Source organism: Chiloscyllium plagiosum, unplaced genomic scaffold (assembly GCF_037043375.1).
Source record: "Chiloscyllium plagiosum isolate Xiang-an unplaced genomic scaffold, Cpla_swu_hap1 HiC_scaffold_27, whole genome shotgun sequence".
Lineage (NCBI taxonomy): Eukaryota > Metazoa > Chordata > Chondrichthyes > Orectolobiformes > Hemiscylliidae > Chiloscyllium > Chiloscyllium plagiosum.
Genome location: NW_028270165.1, coordinates 22116064 through 22139982, shown reverse-complemented (window position 1 = coordinate 22139982; position 23919 = coordinate 22116064). Strand labels below are relative to the sequence as shown.

Here is a 23919-nt window from a genome sequence, read left to right as displayed (position 1 = left end):
GCCACACGCGGCGCCCCTTCCACAGAACACTTCAGGTTTCCGTCTGGCACACGGCAGGCACGTTCGAGCCTGATGTCAAAGACCTCCACTGCTGTCGTGTAATATGCTGTTTCGCGGACGTATGGAGGCTGTGTAAATATAAACTTATTTCTAAATTCCCACATTCTGTTGGTCGAACTGTGATTTCACACTGAATCACAACATGTGTCACAGCGCAGACGGTGGCCATGCGGCCCACCTTCGCTCTGCTGGTTCTACACTTAAGTAAACGTGTGTCTCTATTCGTTTCATTCTCTCGCCTTCTCAGCGTAAATCTGCACATCTGAACGTGACCACCGAATTCCCTTTTGTGTCCATTGAATCTTCCTCTTTGTCAGTGTCAGACAGGGACTTACTAACCCTAACCACTCCCTGTACGTAAACGTTCTTCCTAATGTCACTTTTACTTCTTTTCCTCGTGACTTTAAAATTCTGCCGAATCGTTGAGGATCCTTTCAGGTGTGGGAGCATTTTCACAACATTATTTTCTGTTTCTAGGTCCCTCATGACTTGGAAAAGTTCGGTTCTCCGAGGAGAGCTGTTCCAATTTTCCAATCTCCCTTGATTGTTGACATTCCTCAAACACAGCACCACTCACGTCAACCTGTTGAACACTATCTCCAACCATTTCACTTCCCTGTTTTCTACCTCATTCGTACTCCAAACAGCCCAACCTCGTTTCACGAAGGCGTTTTTTGAGAAAATTAATCAGGCAGTTTTGCACAAGTCAAGTTAAAAAACGCGGGCTCGTCCGGGATCTCTCGCAACTCGGTACAGTGAAGGACCCAAAGCGAGAATCATACGCCTAGACCAACGAGCCAGAGGGGCGGAATGCTACTAACCCCCCACACCGCTTGCGCGACCTGAGACTTGCTCAGTATGAAATACATTTGAGATTGCTCTGAGAATTGCAAACGGCAAAGAGTTTCCCGAACAGCTGCTTCTCATTCAGTCTCCCTGCTGCTGTTTGTCCCGTCCCCGGGAACCGGGCTCTCTCCACTGGCAGATAATTCAACCATTTTGTTTCGAAACTTTTCTCTGACACCCGAGTGGCCAGTGACAAGCATTGCCCTCCTCAACATAGGATACAGAGAACAGGAGAAGTCCACGCAGACCTCTACGAGTGTATCAACGCGACTGTGCACATTGGGCCAGTATATCACTGGCAAATATTTATGTCCAAGCTTTTTTCGGCACCAGATGAGAAGGCGAGGTGCAGAACAGAGCGCTGTTATACCGGAAAGCTGCTAAAGACGACATTGAGTGAATAGGAGAGAATGCTTTCTCAGCTGGGTTATGGTCCCAACACGCACCCGTTGTGCCAGGGGTTCCACCTCGGTTCCACTCTTCCTTCACTCGCAACACCCCACACCCACCTCCCATAGTGCCAAGGCACTTTCCCCTGCAACCGCCGAATGTGTAACACCTGCCCATTTACCTGCTCCCTCCTGAATATCCAAGGGCTCTAACATACCTGCCAGGTGAAGCAGCACTTTTGCCACAACCTAGTCCACTGCATTCGCTGCTCACAGTCTCATTTCCCCAATGTAGCATGAAGCATAAACTGGGTGACTGCTTCGCAGAACATCCCGGTTCTGCCCGCGGAAAAAAAGGCCCTGACCTTGCGGTTGCCTGCCACTTTAACACATCACCCTGTGCCCTGGCCAACATCTCTGTCTCAGGCTTGCAGCAGTGTTCTCGCTCCAGATGAAAGAACAACACCTCATTTTCCACTTGGAGACCTTACAGCCCTCCGGTCTTCAATATCGAGTTCCATAACTTTAGGGCCTGAACTCCCCCATGTCCTTGACCCCTACCACACAAACGACTCCTTGTTATCACCTCGTCTGCTATGACACACTACGTATTGTTAGCCGCTAACAGTCTCCATTAACAGTTATTCGCCCTCTCACGCGGATCGTTATTCACTCCTACGTCCTTCCTATTGTTCTCTCTCTGAGCTGGCGGCAAACACAGCAATGTACATCGGAGACTCTGAGCCAGCTGAAACTTGCTCAGTGTGAAGTACATTCCACATTGCTCCAACAATCGCAAGCAGCAAAGCGTTTCCAGAACATCTGCTTGTCATTCTGTCCCCGGGGCGCTGATATTTGTCTCATCCCCAGGAACTGGACTACCTCCACTGGTGGATAATTAAACCATTTCATTTCTACTTGCACGTTGTTCTGCGGGGTGGGACGGGGTGTAGGGTGGGGTGCGGGTAGAGTCCATTCGCTCTTCTGCTCTCTCTCTCTCTCTCTCTCTCTCTGAAACCCTTGGGGTGAGAGGTGTCAGTTACATTAATGCGGGGAACATGAACAACTTTGATTGTGAACTTTCTCCAAGGGTCTGTTATCGGAGAGATAGAAAGATGCTGTGCTGGCAGGACAGAAAGAAATGGACACCGAGGACTCTTCGCTCAGGTAAATTCACATTGTTGTGCAGCCTTCTTGGTGTTCAGAAATCGTCTTCACGCAGCAATCTTACGGAAAGTCTATTGCAAAGTGGGCATTGCTTTCTTTGCTGCGACCGCGCAGCAGTTAACATCTGAGCCCCAAGTGTCCCAGATGAAGAGAATCCGAGTGAAACCTTCACTCACTGAGAGTCATCCCCACGGCCCTGAGCTGAGGGACTGCAGGCAGTCCAACACGGAAGGGACGGTTAAAAATGAACCAGTTTTGCCCCCTCAGCCTCTCTGTCCCAGAGACAGGCAGTGGGACGGCATAAAGACGTAGCATCATTCTCGCGCAGACAGAAGCCGTTCAGCCCATCGCGTCCACGGCGACTGTCTGTCACTTGTCTCTCTCTCTGAGGTTATTCACAATCGGTGGTATCCGTCCTAATAGGAGGGGACGATGTCTGAGTCGTGATGCGGTTTCTGACATGCTTGTCATTCTCGTCTGAACCAGGGTGGCGAATTACAGCAAGGAATGGACGAAACCACAAGGCATGTGTTTCAACTTTACCAGCTGATTGGCATCGCAGAGAACTGGGTTTGCGATTCGGTTCAAGAGGAAACCGGCGAAGACCAGAATACCACTGAGACCTCTAAAACCATGCCACCTGATTTGGCGAGTGCATCGATATCCGACATTTTGGTAAATCGATGCAAAGGCAGCTTGCAGAAGAGAGCACCGATCTTAAGGAAAGCAGCTCGAGGAGACATTGAATAATAGCAGAGGATGGTTTCGATCCATCGACCTCTGGGTTATGGGCCCAGCACGCTACCGCTGCGCCACTCTGCTGCCACACGCGGCGCCCCTTCCACAGAACACTTCAGGTTTCCGTCTGGCACACGGCAGGCACGTTCGAGCCTGATGTCAAAGACCTCCACTGCTGTCGTGTAATATGCTGTTTCGCGGACGTATGGAGGCTGTGTAAATATAAACTTATTTCTAAATTCCCACATTCTGTTGGTCGAACTGTGATTTCACACTGAATCACAACATGTGTCACAGCGCAGACGGTGGCCATGCGGCCCACCTTCGCTCTGCTGGTTCTACACTTAAGTAAACGTGTGTCTCTATTCGTTTCATTCTCTCGCCTTCTCAGCGTAAATCTGCACATCTGAACGTGACCACCGAATTCCCTTTTGTGTCCATTGAATCTTCCTCTTTGTCAGTGTCAGACAGGGACTTACTAACCCTAACCACTCCCTGTACGTAAACGTTCTTCCTAATGTCACTTTTACTTCTTTTCCTCGTGACTTTAAAATTCTGCCGAATCGTTGAGGATCCTTTCAGGTGTGGGAGCATTTTCACAACATTATTTTCTGTTTCTAGGTCCCTCATGACTTGGAAAAGTTCGGTTCTCCGAGGAGAGCTGTTCCAATTTTCCAATCTCCCTTGATTGTTGACATTCCTCAAACACAGCACCACTCACGTCAACCTGTTGAACACTATCTCCAACCATTTCACTTCCCTGTTTTCTACCTCATTCGTACTCCAAACAGCCCAACCTCGTTTCACGAAGGCGTTTTTTGAGAAAATTAATCAGGCAGTTTTGCACAAGTCAAGTTAAAAAACGCGGGCTCGTCCGGGATTTGAACCCGGGACCTCTCGCAACTCGGTACAGTAAAGGACCCAAAGCGAGAATCATACGCCTAGACCAACGAGCCAGAGGGGCGGAATGCTACTAACCCCCCACACCGCTTGCGCGACCTGAGACTTGCTCAGTATGAAATACATTTGAGATTGCTCTGAGAATTGCAAACGGCAAAGAGTTTCCCGAACAGCTGCTTCTCATTCAGTCTCCCTGCTGCTGTTTGTCCCGTCCCCGGGAACCGGGCTCTCTCCACTGGCAGATAATTCAACCATTTTGTTTCGAAACTTTTCTCTGACACCCGAGTGGCCAGTGACAAGCATTGCCCTCCTCAACATAGGATACAGAGAACAGGAGAAGTCCACGCAGACCTCTACGAGTGTATCAACGCGACTGTGCACATTGGGCCAGTATATCACTGGGAAATATTTATGTCCAAGCTTTTTTCGGCACCAGATGAGAAGGCGAGGTGCAGAACAGAGCGCTGTTATACCGGAAAGCTGCTAAAGACGACATTGAGTGAATAGGAGAGAATGCTTTCTCAGCTGGGTTATGGTCCCAACACGCACCCGTTGTGCCAGGGGTTCCACCTCGGTTCCACTCTTCCTTCACTCGCAACACCCCACACCCACCTCCCATAGTGCCAAGGCACTTTCCCCTGCAACCGCCGAATGTGTAACACCTGCCCATTTACCTGCTCCCTCCTGAATATCCAAGGGCTCAAACATACCTGTCAGGTGAAGCAGCACTTTTGCCACAACCTAGTCCACTGCATTCGCTGCTCACAGTCTCATTTCCCCAATGTAGCATGAAGCATAAACTGGGTGACTGCTTCGCAGAACATCCCGGTTCTGCCCGCGGAAAAAAAGGCCCTGACCTTGCGGTTGCCTGCCACTTTAACACATCACCCTGTGCCCTGGCCAACATCTCTGTCTCAGGCTTGCAGCAGTGTTCTCGCTCCAGATGAAAGAACAACACCTCATTTTCCACTTGGAGACCTTACAGCCCTCCGGTCTTCAATATCGAGTTCCATAACTTTAGGGCCTGAACTCCCCCATGTCCTTGACCCCTACCACACAAACGACTCCTTGTTATCACCTCGTCTGCTATGACACACTACGTATTGTTAGCCGCTAACAGTCTCCATTAACAGTTATTCGCCCTCTCACGCGGATCGTTATTCACTCCTACGTCCTTCCTATTGTTCTCTCTCTGAGCTGGCGGCAAACACAGCAATGTACATCGGAGACTCTGAGCCAGCTGAAACTTGCTCAGTGTGAAGTACATTCCACATTGCTCCAACAATCGCAAGCAGCAAAGCGTTTCCAGAACATCTGCTTGTCATTCTGTCCCCGGGGCGCTGATATTTGTCTCATCCCCAGGAACTGGACTACCTCCACTGGTGGATAATTAAACCATTTCATTTCTACTTGCACGTTGTTCTGCGGGGTGGGACGGGGTGTAGGGTGGGGTGCGGGTAGAGTCCATTCGCTCTTCTGCTCTCTCTCTCTCTCTCTGAAACCCTTGGGGTGAGAGGTGTCAGTTACATTAATGCGGGGAACATGAACAACTTTGATTGTGAACTTTCTCCAAGGGTCTGTTATCGGAGAGATAGAAAGATGCTGTGCTGGCAGGACAGAAAGAAATGGACACCGAGGACTCTTCGCTCAGGTAAATTCACATTGTTGTGCAGCCTTCTTGGTGTTCAGAAATCGTCTTCACGCAGCAATCTTACGGAAAGTCTATTGCAAAGTGGGCATTGCTTTCTTTGCTGCGACCGCGCAGCAGTTAACATCTGAGCCCCAAGTGTCCCAGATGAAGAGAATCCGAGTGAAACCTTCACTCACTGAGAGTCATCCCCACGGCCCTGAGCTGAGGGACTGCAGGCAGTCCAACACGGAAGGGACGGTTAAAAATGAACCAGTTTTGCCCCCTCAGCCTCTCTGTCCCAGAGACAGGCAGTGGGACGGCATAAAGACGTAGCATCATTCTCGCGCAGACAGAAGCCGTTCAGCCCATCGCGTCCACGGCGACTGTCTGTCTCTTGTATCTCCCTCTGAGGTTATTCACAATCGGTGGTATCCGTCCTAATAGGAGGGGACGATGTCTGAGTCGTGATGCGGTTTCTGACATGCTTGTCATTCTCGTCTGAACCAGGGTGGCGAATTACTGCAAGGAATGGACGAAACCACAAGGCATGTGTTTCAACTTTACCAGCTGATTGGCATCGCAGAGAACTGGGTTTGCGATTCGGTTCAAGAGGAAACCGGCGAAGACCAGAATACCACTGAGACCTCTAAAACCATGCCACCTGATTTGGCGAGTGCATCGATATCCGACATTTTGGTAAATCGATGCAAAGGCAGCTTGCAGAAGAGAGCACCGATCTTAAGGAAAGCAGCTCGAGGAGACATTGAATAATAGCAGAGGATGGTTTCGATCCATCGACCTCTGGGTTATGGGCCCAGCACGCTCCCGCTGCGCCACTCTGCTGCCACACGCAGCGCCCCTTCCACAGAACACTTCAGGTTTCCGTCTGGCACACGGCAGGCACGTTCGAGCCTGATGTCAAAGACCTCCACTGCTGTCGTGTAATATGCTGTTTCGCGGACGTATGGAGGCTGTGTAAATATAAACTTATTTCTAAATTCCCACATTCTGTTGGTCGAACTGTGATTTCACACTGAATCACAACATGTGTCACAGCGCAGACGGTGGCCATGCGGCCCACCTTCGCTTTGCTGGTTCTACACTTAAGTAAACGTGTGTCTCTATTCGTTTCATTCTCTCGCCTTCTCAGCGTAAATCTGCACATCTGAACGTGACCACCGAATTCCCTTTTGTGTCCATTGAATCTTCCTCTTTGTCAGTGTCAGACAGGGACTTACTAACCCTAACCACTCCCTGTACGTAAACGTTCTTCCTAATGTCACTTTTACTTCTTTTCCTCGTGACTTTAAAATTCTGCCGAATCGTTGAGGATCCTTTCAGGTGTGGGAGCATTTTCACAACATTATTTTCTGTTTCTAGGTCCCTCATGACTTGGAAAAGTTCGGTTCTCCGAGGAGAGCTGTTCCAATTTTCCAATCTCCCTTGATTGTTGACATTCCTCAAACACAGCACCACTCACGTCAACCTGTTGAACACTATCTCCAACCATTTCACTTCCCTGTTTTCTACCTCATTCGTACTCCAAACAGCCCAACCTCGTTTCACGAAGGCGTTTTTTGAGAAAATTAATCAGGCAGTTTTGCACAAGTCAAGTTAAAAAACGCGGGCTCGTCCGGGATCTCTCGCAACTCGGTACAGTAAAGGACCCAAAGCGAGAATCATACGCCTAGACCAACGAGCCAGAGGGGCGGAATGCTACTAACCCCCCACACCGCTTGCGCGACCTGAGACTTGCTCAGTATGAAATACATTTGAGATTGCTCTGAGAATTGCAAACGGCAAAGAGTTTCCCGAACAGCTGCTTCTCATTCAGTCTCCCTGCTGCTGTTTGTCCCGTCCCCGGGAACCGGGCTCTCTCCACTGGCAGATAATTCAACCATTTTGTTTCGAAACTTTTCTCTGACACCCGAGTGGCCAGTGACAAGCATTGCCCTCCTCAACATAGGATACAGAGAACAGGAGAAGTCCACGCAGACCTCTACGAGTGTATCAACGCGACTGTGCACATTGGGCCAGTATATCACTGGGAAATATTTATGTCCAAGCTTTTTTCGGCACCAGATGAGAAGGCGAGGTGCAGAACAGAGCGCTGTTATACCGGAAAGCTGCTAAAGACGACATTGAGTGAATAGGAGAGAATGCTTTCTCAGCTGGGTTATGGTCCCAACACGCACCCGTTGTGCCAGGGGTTCCACCTCGGTTCCACTCTTCCTTCACTCGCAACACCCCACACCCACCTCCCATAGTGCCAAGGCACTTTCCCCTGCAACCGCCGAATGTGTAACACCTGCCCATTTACCTGCTCCCTCCTGAATATCCAAGGGCTCTAACATACCTGCCAGGTGAAGCAGCACTTTTGCCACAACCTAGTCCACTGCATTCGCTGCTCACAGTCTCATTTCCCCAATGTAGCATGAAGCATAAACTGGGTGACTGCTTCGCAGAACATCCCGGTTCTGCCCGCGGAAAAAAAGGCCCTGACCTTGCGGTTGCCTGCCACTTTAACACATCACCCTGTGCCCTGGCCAACATCTCTGTCTCAGGCTTGCAGCAGTGTTCTCGCTCCAGATGAAAGAACAACACCTCATTTTCCACTTGGAGACCTTACAGCCCTCCGGTCTTCAATATCGAGTTCCATAACTTTAGGGCCTGAACTCCCCCATGTCCTTGACCCCGACCACACAAACGACTCCTTGTTATCACCTCGTCTGCTATGACACACTACGTATTGTTAGCCGCTAACAGTCTCCATTAACAGTTATTCGCCCTCTCACGCGGATCGTTATTCACTCCTACGTCCTTCCTATTGTTCTCTCTCTGAGCTGGCGGCAAACACAGCAATGTACATCGGAGACTCTGAGCCAGCTGAAACTTGCTCAGTGTGAAGTACATTCCACATTGCTCCAACAATCGCAAGCAGCAAAGCGTTTCCAGAACATCTGCTTGTCATTCTGTCCCCGGGGCGCTGATATTTGTCTCATCCCCAGGAACTGGACTACCTCCACTGGTGGATAATTAAACCATTTCATTTCTACTTGCACGTTGTTCTGCGGGGTGGGACGGGGTGTAGGGTGGGGTGCGGGTAGAGTCCATTCGCTCTTCTGCTCTCTCTCTCTCTCTCTCTCTGAAACCCTTGGGGTGAGAGGTGTCAGTTACATTAATGCGGGGAACATGAACAACTTTGATTGTGAACTTTCTCCAAGGGTCTGTTATCGGAGAGATAGAAAGATGCTGTGCTGGCAGGACAGAAAGAAATGGACACCGAGGACTCTTCGCTCAGGTAAATTCACATTGTTGTGCAGCCTTCTTGGTGTTCAGAAATCGTCTTCACGCAGCAATCTTACGGAAAGTCTATTGCAAAGTGGGCATTGCTTTCTTTGCTGCGACCGCGCAGCAGTTAACATCTGAGCCCCAAGTGTCCCAGATGAAGAGAATCCGAGTGAAACCTTCACTCACTGAGAGTCATCCCCACGGCCCTGAGCTGAGGGACTGCAGGCAGTCCAACACGGAAGGGACGGTTAAAAATGAACCAGTTTTGCCCCCTCAGCCTCTCTGTCCCAGAGACAGGCAGTGGGACGGCATAAAGACGTAGCATCATTCTCGCGCAGACAGAAGCCGTTCAGCCCATCGCGTCCACGGCGACTGTCTGTCTCTTGTATCTCTCTCTGAGGTTATTCACAATCGGTGGTATCCGTCCTAATAGGAGGGGACGATGTCTGAGTCGTGATGCGGTTTCTGACATGCTTGTCATTCTCGTCTGAACCAGGGTGGCGAATTACTGCAAGGAATGGACGAAACCACAAGGCATGTGTTTCAACTTTACCAGCTGATTGGCATCGCAGAGAACTGGGTTTGCGATTCGGTTCAAGAGGAAACCGGCGAAGACCAGAATACCACTGAGACCTCTAAAACCATGCCACCTGATTTGGCGAGTGCATCGATATCCGACATTTTGGTAAATCGATGCAAAGGCAGCTTGCAGAAGAGAGCACCGATCTTAAGGAAAGCAGCTCGAGGAGACATTGAATAATAGCAGAGGATGGTTTCGATCCATCGACCTCTGGGTTATGGGCCCAGCACGCTCCCGCTGCGCCACTCTGCTGCCACACGCAGCGCCCCTTCCACAGAACACTTCAGGTTTCCGTCTGGCACACGGCAGGCACGTTCGAGCCTGATGTCAAAGACCTCCACTGCTGTCGTGTAATATGCTGTTTCGCGGACGTATGGAGGCTGTGTAAATATAAACTTATTTCTAAATTCCCACATTCTGTTGGTCGAACTGTGATTTCACACTGAATCACAACATGTGTCACAGCGCAGACGGTGGCCATGCGGCCCACCTTCGCTTTGCTGGTTCTACACTTAAGTAAACGTGTGTCTCTATTCGTTTCATTCTCTCGCCTTCTCAGCGTAAATCTGCACATCTGAACGTGACCACCGAATTCCCTTTTGTGTCCATTGAATCTTCCTCTTTGTCAGTGTCAGACAGGGACTTACTAACCCTAACCACTCCCTGTACGTAAACGTTCTTCCTAATGTCACTTTTACTTCCTTTCCTCGTGACTTTAAAATTCTGCCGAATCGTTGAGGATCCTTTCAGGTGTGGGAGCATTTTCACAACATTATTTTCTGTTTCTAGGTCCCTCATGACTTGGAAAAGTTCGGTTCTCCGAGGAGAGCTGTTCCAATTTTCCAATCTCCCTTGATTGTTGACATTCCTCAAACACAGCACCACTCACGTCAACCTGTTGAACACTATCTCCAACCATTTCACTTCCCTGTTTTCTACCTCATTCGTACTCCAAACAGCCCAACCTCGTTTCACGAAGGCGTTTTTTGAGAAAATTAATCAGGCAGTTTTGCACAAGTCAAGTTAAAAAACGCGGGCTCGTCCGGGATCTCTCGCAACTCGGTACAGTAAAGGACCCAAAGCGAGAATCATACGCCTAGACCAACGAGCCAGAGGGGCGGAATGCTACTAACCCCCCACACCGCTTGCGCGACCTGAGACTTGCTCAGTATGAAATACATTTGAGATTGCTCTGAGAATTGCAAACGGCAAAGAGTTTCCCGAACAGCTGCTTCTCATTCAGTCTCCCTGCTGCTGTTTGTCCCGTCCCCGGGAACCGGGCTCTCTCCACTGGCAGATAATTCAACCATTTTGTTTCGAAACTTTTCTCTGACACCCGAGTGGCCAGTGACAAGCATTGCCCTCCTCAACATAGGATACAGAGAACAGGAGAAGTCCACGCAGACCTCTACGAGTGTATCAACGCGACTGTGCACATTGGGCCAGTATATCACTGGGAAATATTTATGTCCAAGCTTTTTTCGGCACCAGATGAGAAGGCGAGGTGCAGAACAGAGCGCTGTTATACCGGAAAGCTGCTAAAGACGACATTGAGTGAATAGGAGAGAATGCTTTCTCAGCTGGGTTATGGTCCCAACACGCACCCGTTGTGCCAGGGGTTCCACCTCGGTTCCACTCTTCCTTCACTCGCAACACCCCACACCCACCTCCCATAGTGCCAAGGCACTTTCCCCTGCAACCGCCGAATGTGTAACACCTGCCCATTTACCTGCTCCCTCCTGAATATCCAAGGGCTCTAACATACCTGCCAGGTGAAGCAGCACTTTTGCCACAACCTAGTCCACTGCATTCGCTGCTCACAGTCTCATTTCCCCAATGTAGCATGAAGCATAAACTGGGTGACTGCTTCGCAGAACATCCCGGTTCTGCCCGCGGAAAAAAAGGCCCTGACCTTGCGGTTGCCTGCCACTTTAACACATCACCCTGTGCCCTGGCCAACATCTCTGTCTCAGGCTTGCAGCAGTGTTCTCGCTCCAGATGAAAGAACAACACCTCATTTTCCACTTGGAGACCTTACAGCCCTCCGGTCTTCAATATCGAGTTCCATAACTTTAGGGCCTGAACTCCCCCATGTCCTTGACCCCGACCACACAAACGACTCCTTGTTATCACCTCGTCTGCTATGACACACTACGTATTGTTAGCCGCTAACAGTCTCCATTAACAGTTATTCGCCCTCTCACGCGGATCGTTATTCACTCCTACGTCCTTCCTATTGTTCTCTCTCTGAGCTGGCGGCAAACACAGCAATGTACATCGGAGACTCTGAGCCAGCTGAAACTTGCTCAGTGTGAAGTACATTCCACATTGCTCCAACAATCGCAAGCAGCAAAGCGTTTCCAGAACATCTGCTTGTCATTCTGTCCCCGGGGCGCTGATATTTGTCTCATCCCCAGGAACTGGACTACCTCCACTGGTGGATAATTAAACCATTTCATTTCTACTTGCACGTTGTTCTGCGGGGTGGGACGGGGTGTAGGGTGGGGTGCGGGTAGAGTCCATTCGCTCTTCTGCTCTCTCTCTCTCTCTCTCTCTGAAACCCTTGGGGTGAGAGGTGTCAGTTACATTAATGCGGGGAACATGAACAACTTTGATTGTGAACTTTCTCCAAGGGTCTGTTATCGGAGAGATAGAAAGATGCTGTGCTGGCAGGACAGAAAGAAATGGACACCGAGGACTCTTCGCTCAGGTAAATTCACATTGTTGTGCAGCCTTCTTGGTGTTCAGAAATCGTCTTCACGCAGCAATCTTACGGAAAGTCTATTGCAAAGTGGGCATTGCTTTCTTTGCTGCGACCGCGCAGCAGTTAACATCTGAGCCCCAAGTGTCCCAGATGAAGAGAATCCGAGTGAAACCTTCACTCACTGAGAGTCATCCCCACGGCCCTGAGCTGAGGGACTGCAGGCAGTCCAACACGGAAGGGACGGTTAAAAATGAACCAGTTTTGCCCCCTCAGCCTCTCTGTCCCAGAGACAGGCAGTGGGACGGCATAAAGACGTAGCATCATTCTCGCGCAGACAGAAGCCGTTCAGCCCATCGCGTCCACGGCGACTGTCTGTCTCTTGTATCTCTCTCTGAGGTTATTCACAATCGGTGGTATCCGTCCGAATAGGAGGGGACGATGTCTGAGTCGTGATGCGGTTTCTGACATGCTTGTCATTCTCGTCTGAACCAGGGTGGCGAATTACTGCAAGGAATGGACGAAACCACAAGTCATGTGTTTCAACTTTACCAGCTGATTGGCATCGCAGAGAACTGGGTTTGCGATTCGGTTCAAGAGGAAACCGGCGAAGACCAGAATACCACTGAGACCTCTAAAACCATGCCACCTGATTTGGCGAGTGCATCGATATCCGACATTTTGGTAAATCGATGCAAAGGCAGCTTGCAGAAGAGAGCACCGATCTTAAGGAAAGCAGCTCGAGGAGACATTGAATAATAGCAGAGGATGGTTTCGATCCATCGACCTCTGGGTTATGGGCCCAGCACGCTCCCGCTGCGCCACTCTGCTGCCACACGCGGCGCCCCTTCCACAGAACACTTCAGGTTTCCGTCTGGCACACGGCAGGCACGTTCGAGCCTGATGTCAAAGACCTCCACTGCTGTCGTGTAATATGCTGTTTCGCGGACGTATGGAGGCTGTGTAAATATAAACTTATTTCTAAATTCCCACATTCTGTTGGTCGAACTGTGATTTCACACTGAATCACAACATGTGTCACAGCGCCGACGGTGGCCATGCGGCCCACCTTCGCTTTGCTGGTTCTACACTTAAGTAAACGTGTGTCTCTATTCGTTTCATTCTCTCGCCTTCTCAGCGTAAATCTGCACATCTGAACGTGACCACCGAATTCCCTTTTGTGTCCATTGAATCTTCCTCTTTGTCAGTGTCAGACAGGGACTTACTAACCCTAACCACTCCCTGTACGTAAACGTTCTTCCTAATGTCACTTTTACTTCTTTTCCTCGTGACTTTAAAATTCTGCCGAATCGTTGAGGATCCTTTCAGGTGTGGGAGCATTTTCACAACATTATTTTCTGTTTCTAGGTCCCTCATGACTTGGAAAAGTTCGGTTCTCCGAGGAGAGCTGTTCCAATTTTCCAATCTCCCTTGATTGTTGACATTCCTCAAACACAGCACCACTCACGTCAACCTGTTGAACACTATCTCCAACCATTTCACTTCCCTGTTTTCTACCTCATTCGTACTCCAAACAGCCCAACCTCGTTTCACGAAGGCGTTTTTTGAGAAAATTAATCAGGCAGTTTTGCACAAGTCAAGTTAAAAAACGCGGGCTCGTCCGGGATCTCTCGCAACTCGGTACAGTAAAGGACCCAAAGCGAGAATCATACGCCTAGACCAACGAGCCAGAGGGGCGGAATGCTACTAACCCCCCACACCGCTTGCGCGACCTGAGACTTGCTCAGTATGAAATACATTTGAGATTGCTCTGAGAATTGCAAACGGCAAAGAGTTTCCCGAACAGCTGCTTCTCATTCAGTCTCCCTGCTGCTGTTTGTCCCGTCCCCGGGAACCGGGCTCTCTCCACTGGCAGATAATTCAACCATTTTGTTTCGAAACTTTTCTCTGACACCCGAGTGGCCAGTGACAAGCATTGCCCTCCTCAACATAGGATACAGAGAACAGGAGAAGTCCACGCAGACCTCTACGAGTGTATCAACGCGACTGTGCACATTGGGCCAGTATATCACTGGGAAATATTTATGTCCAAGCTTTTTTCGGCACCAGATGAGAAGGCGAGGTGCAGAACAGAGCGCTGTTATACCGGAAAGCTGCTAAAGACGACATTGAGTGAATAGGAGAGAATGCTTTCTCAGCTGGGTTATGGTCCCAACACGCACCCGTTGTGCCAGGGGTTCCACCTCGGTTCCACTCTTCCTTCACTCGCAACACCCCACACCCACCTCCCATAGTGCCAAGGCACTTTCCCCTGCAACCGCCGAATGTGTAACACCTGCCCATTTACCTGCTCCCTCCTGAATATCCAAGGGCTCTAACATACCTGCCAGGTGAAGCAGCACTTTTGCCACAACCTAGTCCACTGCATTCGCTGCTCACAGTCTCATTTCCCCAATGTAGCATGAAGCATAAACTGGGTGACTGCTTCGCAGAACATCCCGGTTCTGCCCGCGGAAAAAAAGGCCCTGACCTTGCGGTTGCCTGCCACTTTAACACATCACCCTGTGCCCTGGCCAACATCTCTGTCTCAGGCTTGCAGCAGTGTTCTCGCTCCAGATGAAAGAACAACACCTCATTTTCCACTTGGAGACCTTACAGCCCTCCGGTCTTCAATATCGAGTTCCATAACTTTAGGGCCTGAACTCCCCCATGTCCTTGACCCCGACCACACAAACGACTCCTTGTTATCACCTCGTCTGCTATGACACACTACGTATTGTTAGCCGCTAACAGTCTCCATTAACAGTTATTCGCCCTCTCACGCGGATCGTTATTCACTCCTACGTCCTTCCTATTGTTCTCTCTCTGAGCTGGCGGCAAACACAGCAATGTACATCGGAGACTCTGAGCCAGCTGAAACTTGCTCAGTGTGAAGTACATTCCACATTGCTCCAACAATCGCAAGCAGCAAAGCGTTTCCAGAACATCTGCTTGTCATTCTGTCCCCGGGGCGCTGATATTTGTCTCATCCCCAGGAACTGGACTACCTCCACTGGTGGATAATTAAACCATTTCATTTCTACTTGCACGTTGTTCTGCGGGGTGGGACGGGGTGTAGGGTGGGGTGCGGGTAGAGTCCATTCGCTCTTCTGCTCTCTCTCTCTCTCTCTCTGAAACCCTTGGGGTGAGAGGTGTCAGTTACATTAATGCGGGGAACATGAACAACTTTGATTGTGAACTTTCTCCAAGGGTCTGTTATCGGAGAGATAGAAAGATGCTGTGCTGGCAGGACAGAAAGAAATGGACACCGAGGACTCTTCGCTCAGGTAAATTCACATTGTTGTGCAGCCTTCTTGGTGTTCAGAAATCGTCTTCACGCAGCAATCTTACGGAAAGTCTATTGCAAAGTGGGCATTGCTTTCTTTGCTGCGACCGCGCAGCAGTTAACATCTGAGCCCCAAGTGTCCCAGATGAAGAGAATCCGAGTGAAACCTTCACTCACTGAGAGTCATCCCCACGGCCCTGAGCTGAGGGACTGCAGGCAGTCCAACACGGAAGGGACGGTTAAAAATGAACCAGTTTTGCCCCCTCAGCCTCTCTGTCCCAGAGACAGGCAGTGGGACGGCATAAAGACGTAGCATCATTCTCGCGCAGACAGAAGCCGTTCAGCCCATCGCGTCCACGGCGACTGTCTGTCTCTTGTATCTCTCTCTGAGGTTATTCACAATCGGTGGTATCCGTCCTAATAGGAGGGGACGATGTCTGAGTCGTGATGCGGTTTCTGACATGCTTGTCATTCTCGTCTGAACCAGGGTGGCGAATTACTGCAAGGAATGGACGAAACCACAAGGCATGTGTTTCAACTTTACCAGCTGATTGGCATCGCAGAGAACTGGGTTTGCGATTCGGTTCAAGAGGAAACCGGCGAAGACCAGAATACCACTGAGACCTCTAAAACCATGCCACCTGATTTGGCGAGTGCATCGATATCCGACATTTTGGTAAATCGATGCAAAGGCAGCTTGCAGAAGAGAGCACCGATCTTAAGGAAAGCAGCTCGAGGAGACATTGAATAATAGCAGAGGATGGTTTCGATCCATCGACCTCTGGGTTATGGGCCCAGCACGCTCCCGCTGCGCCACTCTGCTGCCACACGCGGCGCCCCTTCCACAGAACACTTCAGGTTTCCGTCTGGCACACGGCAGGCACGTTCGAGCCTGATGTCAAAGACCTCCACTGCTGTCGTGTAATATGCTGTTTCGCGGACGTATGGAGGCTGTGTCAATATAAACTTATTTCTAAATTCCCACATTCTGTTGGTCGAACTGTGATTTCACACTGAATCACAACATGTGTCACAGCGCAGACGGTGGCCATGCGGCCCACCTTCGCTTTGCTGGTTCTACACTTAAGTAAACGTGTGTCTCTATTCGTTTCATTCTCTCGCCTTCTCAGCGTAAATCTGCACATCTGAACGTGACCACCGAATTCCCTTTTGTGTCCATTGAATCTTCCTCTTTGTCAGTGTCAGACAGGGACTTACTAACCCTAACCACTCCCTGTACGTAAACGTTCTTCCTAATGTCACTTTTACTTCTTTTCCTCGTGACTTTAAAATTCTGCCGAATCGTTGAGGATCCTTTCAGGTGTGGGAGCATTTTCACAACATTATTTTCTGTTTCTAGGTCCCTCATGACTTGGAAAAGTTCGGTTCTCCGAGGAGAGCTGTTCCAATTTTCCAATCTCCCTTGATTGTTGACATTCCTCAAACACAGCACCACTCACGTCAACCTGTTGAACACTATCTCCAACCATTTCACTTCCCTGTTTTCTACCTCATTCGTACTCCAAACAGCCCAACCTCGTTTCACGAAGGCGTTTTTTGAGAAAATTAATCAGGCAGTTTTGCACAAGTCAAGTTAAAAAACGCGGGCTCGTCCGGGATTTGAACCCGGGACCTCTCGCAACTAGGTACAGTAAAGGACCCAAAGCGAGAATCATACGCCTAGACCAACGAGCCAGAGGGGCCGAATGCTACTAACCCCCCACACCGCTTGCGCGACCTGAGACTTGCTCAGTATGAAATACATTTGAGATTGCTCTGAGAATTGCAAACGGCAAAGAGTTTCCCGAACAGCTGCTTCTCATTCAGTCTCCCTGCTGCTGTTTGTCCCGTCCCCGGGAACCGGGCTCTCTCCACTGGCAGATAATTCAACCATTTTGTTTCGAAACTTTTCTCTGACACCCGAGTGGCCAGTGACAAGCATTGCCCTCCTCAACATAGGATACAGAGAACAGGAGAAGTCCACGCAGACCTCTACGAGTGTATCAACGCGACTGTGCACATTGGGCCAGTATATCACTGGGAAATATTTATGTCCAAGCTTTTTTCGGCACCAGATGAGAAGGCGAGGTGCAGAACAGAGCGCTGTTATACCGGAAAGCTGCTAAAGACGACATTGAGTGAATAGGAGAGAATGCTTTCTCAGCTGGGTTATGGTCCCAACACGCACCCGTTGTGCCAGGGGTTCCACCTCGGTTCCACTCTTCCTTCACTCGCAACACCCCACACCCACCTCCCATAGTGCCAAGGCACTTTCCCCTGCAACCGCCGAATGTGTAACACCTGCCCATTTACCTGCTCCCTCCTGAATATCCAAGGGCTCTAACATACCTGCCAGGTGAAGCAGCACTTTTGCCACAACCTAGTCCACTGCAGTGTCGTTTTCCCAATGTAGCATGAAACATAAACCCGAAAAATAACGAATTTCAAATTAAGCGAACCCGAAAATAAACGAATTTAAGGCAATCGGAGTTTTTTTTAAACCGAAAAGTAACGAAGTTAACACAACCCAAACCGAAAATAAATGAATTTTGAGCGATCGAATTTTTTTCTATTAAAAAGATAACACCAGAAAATAACCAATCTCTGGAGATTGATATTGTTTTCTTTCTGAAAGCAACGAAGCTCGGGAGAAAGAATTTTTTTTAAAAAAACAAAAGTTAATAAAGCTTGGGAATTCAGATTTCAACCCTCCCCTCAGAGTTCAGCAATTTTCGAAGACCACTGTCCGCAAGTACCAAAGCACCCTCAACTTCAATTAATCTCTCCCCTTTTTAAACAGCAACACAGAGATTGAAGCTTCTGTGTTCCGTGCTGAAGTTGCGCAATTACACTTAAAAATTATACATTATTTACATGTTTTTTCAGAAATAGTAGTCTTAATTAGTTTAACAAGTCCCCCAGACTCAACCATTGCTAAGAGGATATGGAGGTGCTGGGCCTCCTCCACCGCCGCTCCCTCACCACCAGACGCCTGGAGGAAGAACGCCTCATCTTCCGCCTCGGAACACTTCAACCCCAGGGCATCAATGTGGATTTCAACAGTTTCCTCATTTCCCCTTCCCCCACTTCATCCTAGCTTCTAACCTCCAGCAACTCGATCCCCTGACCTGTCCGGACTTGTCCGACCTGCCCAGCTCCTATCCACTCCACCCTCTCCTCCCTGACCTATCACCTTCATCTCCTTCCCCACTGACCTATTGTACTCTATGCCACTCTCTCCCCATCCCCACCCTCCTCTAGCTTATCTCTCCACGCTTCAGGCTCTCTGCCTTTATTCCTGATGAAGGGCTTTTGCCCGAAACGTCGATTTTGCCTGTCCTCGGATGCTGCCTGAATTGCTGTGCTCTTCCAGCACCACTGATCCAGAATCTGGTTTCCAGCATCTGCAGTCATTGTTTTTACCTCAACCATTGCTGAGACCGATCCTTTCGGGCTGGACTGGTCACGTCAGACACCACTTGACTGACAGGAAACCAAACGTTCTCTAAATAATCACGTCTGGCAGGCCGAATTCCTCAACACTCAATAGTGAAGGACATTTAACTCGTACACTGCTGTTCACAATCTGTCCGAGCCGAAACGTGCCAGGGCACCAAAATGAAGATCTGCGTCTCCTCAAGAGGGGCCTCTTGGTTCGAGATCGGTCAAAGGAATCGACAAATGCGATCTATTCGAAAAGCAAGGTTCATTAGTTTATTGAATTAAGGTATCTTTACACAATTCTATCCAGCAACACAGAGATTGAAGCTTCTGTGTTCTGTGATGAAGTTGCGCAATTACACTTAAAAATTATACATTATTTACATTTTTTTAAGAAATAGTAGTCTTAATTACGAGAAAGACCAATCACATATAATAAGGTGACATGATTTACAGCAAGTTAATCCAATGATATTTTCTTTAAGAAGGATATCTAATTTACATAAATTGTCATGCCATGTATTAGTTCAAGGTTAGTTCAAATGGTCAAATAATGTGTCAGTATTCATCTTATGAAAATTCTATTGTCCTCTTATCTTTGAACTGCAAGTTAATTCTGCAAATCAGCAGTTTGTTCAGCAGTATGGTTCACAGGCCATTTTGTAGTATTCTTTTAAATCGAGAAGCCATTTTGTTGAAATAAAAATGTACATATTTTGTTGCCTTAATTCCAACTTTAGATCCTCACACCCACCTCCCAATTCAATCTATCACGACCAGATTAGGCAACAGTTTCTTCCCCCAAGCCATCAGGCTCCTTACCACTACATGATTGGACTCTTTTCCATCTGACTATTTTTGCACATTTTCGATTTTCTGCTGGAAAAATGTCTATTATTCAGCATTCTTTGTTATGCTGTAACTTGCGTATTTTGCACTCTGGTCCCTCGAAGTAGAGGAGAAGACAGAAATATTGGAAGCTGGTGAGAGAGCGTTCACAAAATTAATCCCGGGAATTGACGTGTTTGCTAATGAGGAAATGTTGAGTAGCTTAGCTGAGCATTCGTTCGAGTTTGGAAGAATGAGAGGAGATCTGAATGAATAAGTATCAGAATTTTAGTGGGCCTGATAGGTTAGTTGCCAAAAAGGTAGTGTTCATTTGTGGGAGAGTTTCAGACCAGAAGGAATAGCCTCTAATCTTAAGTGTTTGCATATTTATGATGGAGATGAGGTGGATATCTTCTCTCAGAGGGTAATGAATGACAGGGCTATTGAAGTTCAATCACTAAGTACAGTCAAGGCAGATGTTGGGCAGAATTTTAATCAATAGGGGAATCAATAATAAGGCATGAATGTGGATTTTTGGATTATAATATTAATCATTATGGTAATAAATGGTGGAGCAGATTTGATGGGGTGAATGGATTATTTTGGTCGAAGGGCTTATAAACATCCTGTGGGACCTTGACAAGATAAAATGCTTCAACTTCTGTATGATATTCAGACCTAGGGTTCCACAAGATCTGTCAGTCAACATTTTTCAGCATTTTTAGGAGGACGAAAATGAGGGTGATAATAGCCACAGTAGAGTAAGAATGGAGGGAGACTGTAGCATTACGATTCACATTTTTGAGGGAAGGAGAAAAGAAAGAATGTTCCTCAGAAACCAGAATTGTCTGTATTGAATTTCTATACTGTGTAGACAGCAATGTCTTCTGTAATCTCCTTTTACAGTATACGAGAAAGGGAGGATTTACAGCCAGAAATCTCAAAACAAGATCTGATAGAGACAATCAATTCATTGGCACGGGAATATCATCGGCCTTTGAATCTAGTAGCATTTTTTAATTTCCCTCCTGTCCTGTCTGCTTCACAAGGTTTCAAACATCAGTGAGACTGAGGTATGCATACCTGAGTGAGAGTGTTCCAATGAACTGACCGTGGGAAGAGCTTTAAGCGGGTACACAGCCTAAAATAGCAACACCCGATTCGCAGCAGCAATAGATGGAACATGTTCCATACATGAGTGGTCTTTCAACCGATTGTCAAAGCTGGAGAGAGACAAGGATTCCCACATCATGGAGAAATTGTGGAAGCAAAGCAATATCTTTGCCCTTTCCATTTCTCATCCTTGGAGGGAGAAAGAGAGGGAGGAAACACTATTCACATGTAGCAACTGAAGTGAATCCAGGGAGGGAGCAGACTCTGCAAAGGTATCAGATGCTCTCTGTCCTTCTTCACGGTATACTAAATTTTTCCCCTCAGTTTGATACGTTTATTTAAATACAATTTGCATTGCGGAAAAAGATCGCTTCTTTCCTCATGTTCAGAATTAAAATGGTAGTTACTCATGGGACGGAGCAGAATCTAAGGGATTGGCACGTTGATATAAAATGTAGACATATGTTGCTTCATATGGTGTATATCTGATATTATTCGCTGTTATAAAAGCCTTGTGGCTATTATTTTTCACATTCTAATCTAGCACTGAAGTTATATTCTGTATTTCTTGTCATCTTTTTTATTGAATAGGACAGTAGAAAGTCATTCAGCAACTTTACTGGTTTGTTTTTCTCAAGTAGCCTTGACATTTCATTTTCATTGTCCTTGATTCAGCTCCATTTCCAGTGCCTTTGTCGGCAGCTTGTTCTAGGTTATTGTCACCGAAATGAAGATTTCCTCCATACACACTTAAGGCTATCTGGTTGCATGAGGGTTTTCAGGTTTCTGTGTCCTGGATAAGATGTGATCAGGCATCTGACAAACTACAGGAATTGTCACCTATGTTGTGTTCATTTAACAGTATTGACTGTGATCACGTATTTTGTGAATTTAATTTTGCAGGAAGACATGTAGAAAGAAATCTGAAAGCAAATGATACATCAACTTCTGACAGAGCCACTTGATTCATTGGGACTTGAATATCAGCAACCATTCCAATTGAGAAGAAATGTTTGATTTTGGACACTTTTTGAATACAGAGACACCCAAGTGAGGGAGATTCAGTGCACTGACTGTGAAAAGTGCTTGAAACCAGTGACTCAGTTTGGGGAATCAAAGTTTCATCCCTCACGGTGGAGAGAGACTGTGTACCCATTCTGTTGGTAATTTCAAACCCAGAGGGACACAAGGAAAGCTCTCCCCATGGGGAAACTGTGGAAATGTGGGGACTGTGGGAAAGGGTTCCCTTCCCCGTCAGTGCTGGAGACTCATAGAAGCATTCACACAGGGGAGAGGCCATTCTCCTGCTCTGTGTGTGGGAAGGGATTCAGTTGGCTGTGCAACCAGCTGATGCACTGGCATGTTCACACCGGGGAGAAGCCATTCACTTGCTCCAAGTACAGGAATACATTCGTCAATTCTCCTGGCCTGCTGAAACATCCTTGGGTCCGCACTGGGGAGAGGCCGTTCACCTACTGTCACTGCAGGAAGGGGTTCATGAGTTCATCCACCCTGCAGACATACCAGTGGGTCCACACTGGGAGAGGCTGTTCTCCTGCTGAGTGCAGGAAGGGATTTGGTTGGGTGGACAACTTCCGGAGGCACTCGTGAGTTCATGTGCCATCACTGGGATCGAAGAAGCAATGGCCGAGTGGTATTATCAACTGGATTCCTACATCAACTCTGGGAACTCCCCCGGGTTTGAATCCCGCCATGGCAGATTGGAATTTGGTCAGAAATCTGGAGTTCAGAATCTAATGGTGAAACCATTTTCAGGGGGAAAACATCCTCATCTAATTCACTCATGATTTTTTTAGGGAAGGAAACTGCTGTTGTGGGAAAGGATTCACTCAGTCGTCCCAGATGCATCCTTTACCCGGTCTGGCCTACACATGACTCCAGACTCTCAGCAATATGGTCGACTTTAAGCCCCTGTCCCCACCCCTGCCCCCGGAAAATGAGTGGGGAGAAACTTACTTGGATACAGTATATGGGCTGAAATTGCTGAGTGAGGCATTACTTCCTCCGGGTTAAGACTGTATCAAGGATTCAGTTACAAAGGGACACCTCAGTGCTTACCAATAATAAAGCAACTGGGGTGTCAGGGGAGGTCAGGGGTGTGTGTGTGTGCTTTGAGCTTCAGCTGTTGAAGAAAAGGAAAGCTACTTTTTGTAATTTTTTTGCTGGGGAGATCATGAAACTGTAACAAAGTTGGGTCGCAATAAAGGTTACCTACATTCGGACTCAGACATTGAAAGATTTAAAATCCAACAGTTTCTGTTTTAAAGCTGCTCACTCAGCTTCCAGCACTACGTTACCAAAGTCGTGTATCAGAAGGAGCAGTGAATCAGTAGCAAGTATCGTTAGAAACTGTTAAGATTTTCATCTCTGCAGGTACTGCATCGTTTCATCAGCATTGTAATGTTTACTGGCAGCAGCAGGAAGTGTTGTGGCTGTGTTCATGAGAAACAACGTTAAAAATCACATAACACCAGGATATAGTCCAACAGGTTTATTTGGGAGCACTAGCTTTCGGCGCGCTGCTCCTTCATCAGGTAGCTGTGGAGCAGGATCATAAGACACAGAATTTATAGCAAAAGATCAGTGTCATGCAACTGAAATGATATATTGAACAAACCAAGATTGCTGTTAAGTCTTTCATCTTTTAGAATGGCTTGCAGGTTTCAGTTCATTAATATGCAAATCCTAGAACTTCTTTTAAGGCATATCCTCGAGATAACTTAAGGTAGATAGGATAGTGAAGAAGGCGTTTGGTATGCTTTCCTTTATTGGTCAGAGTATTGAGTCCAGGAATTGGGAGATCATGCTGCAGCTGTTCAGGACATTGGTTAGGCCACTCTTGGAATATTGCATGCAATTCTGGTCTCCTTCCTATCAGAAGGATTACAGATTATATTACAGTGTGGAAACAGGCCCTTCGGCCCGCCG

The 23919-nt window shown here is 48.0% G+C and overlaps 1 non-coding gene across 1 annotated transcript; it reads right to left on the bottom strand.

The window, feature by feature from the left end:
- Positions 1–3212: 3212 nt before the first annotated feature.
- Positions 3213–3284, bottom strand: trnam-cau (transfer RNA methionine (anticodon CAU)). Its single transcript has one exon. It is a non-coding gene; the product is annotated as a tRNA-Met (tRNA).
- Positions 3285–23919: the final 20635 nt, after the last annotated feature.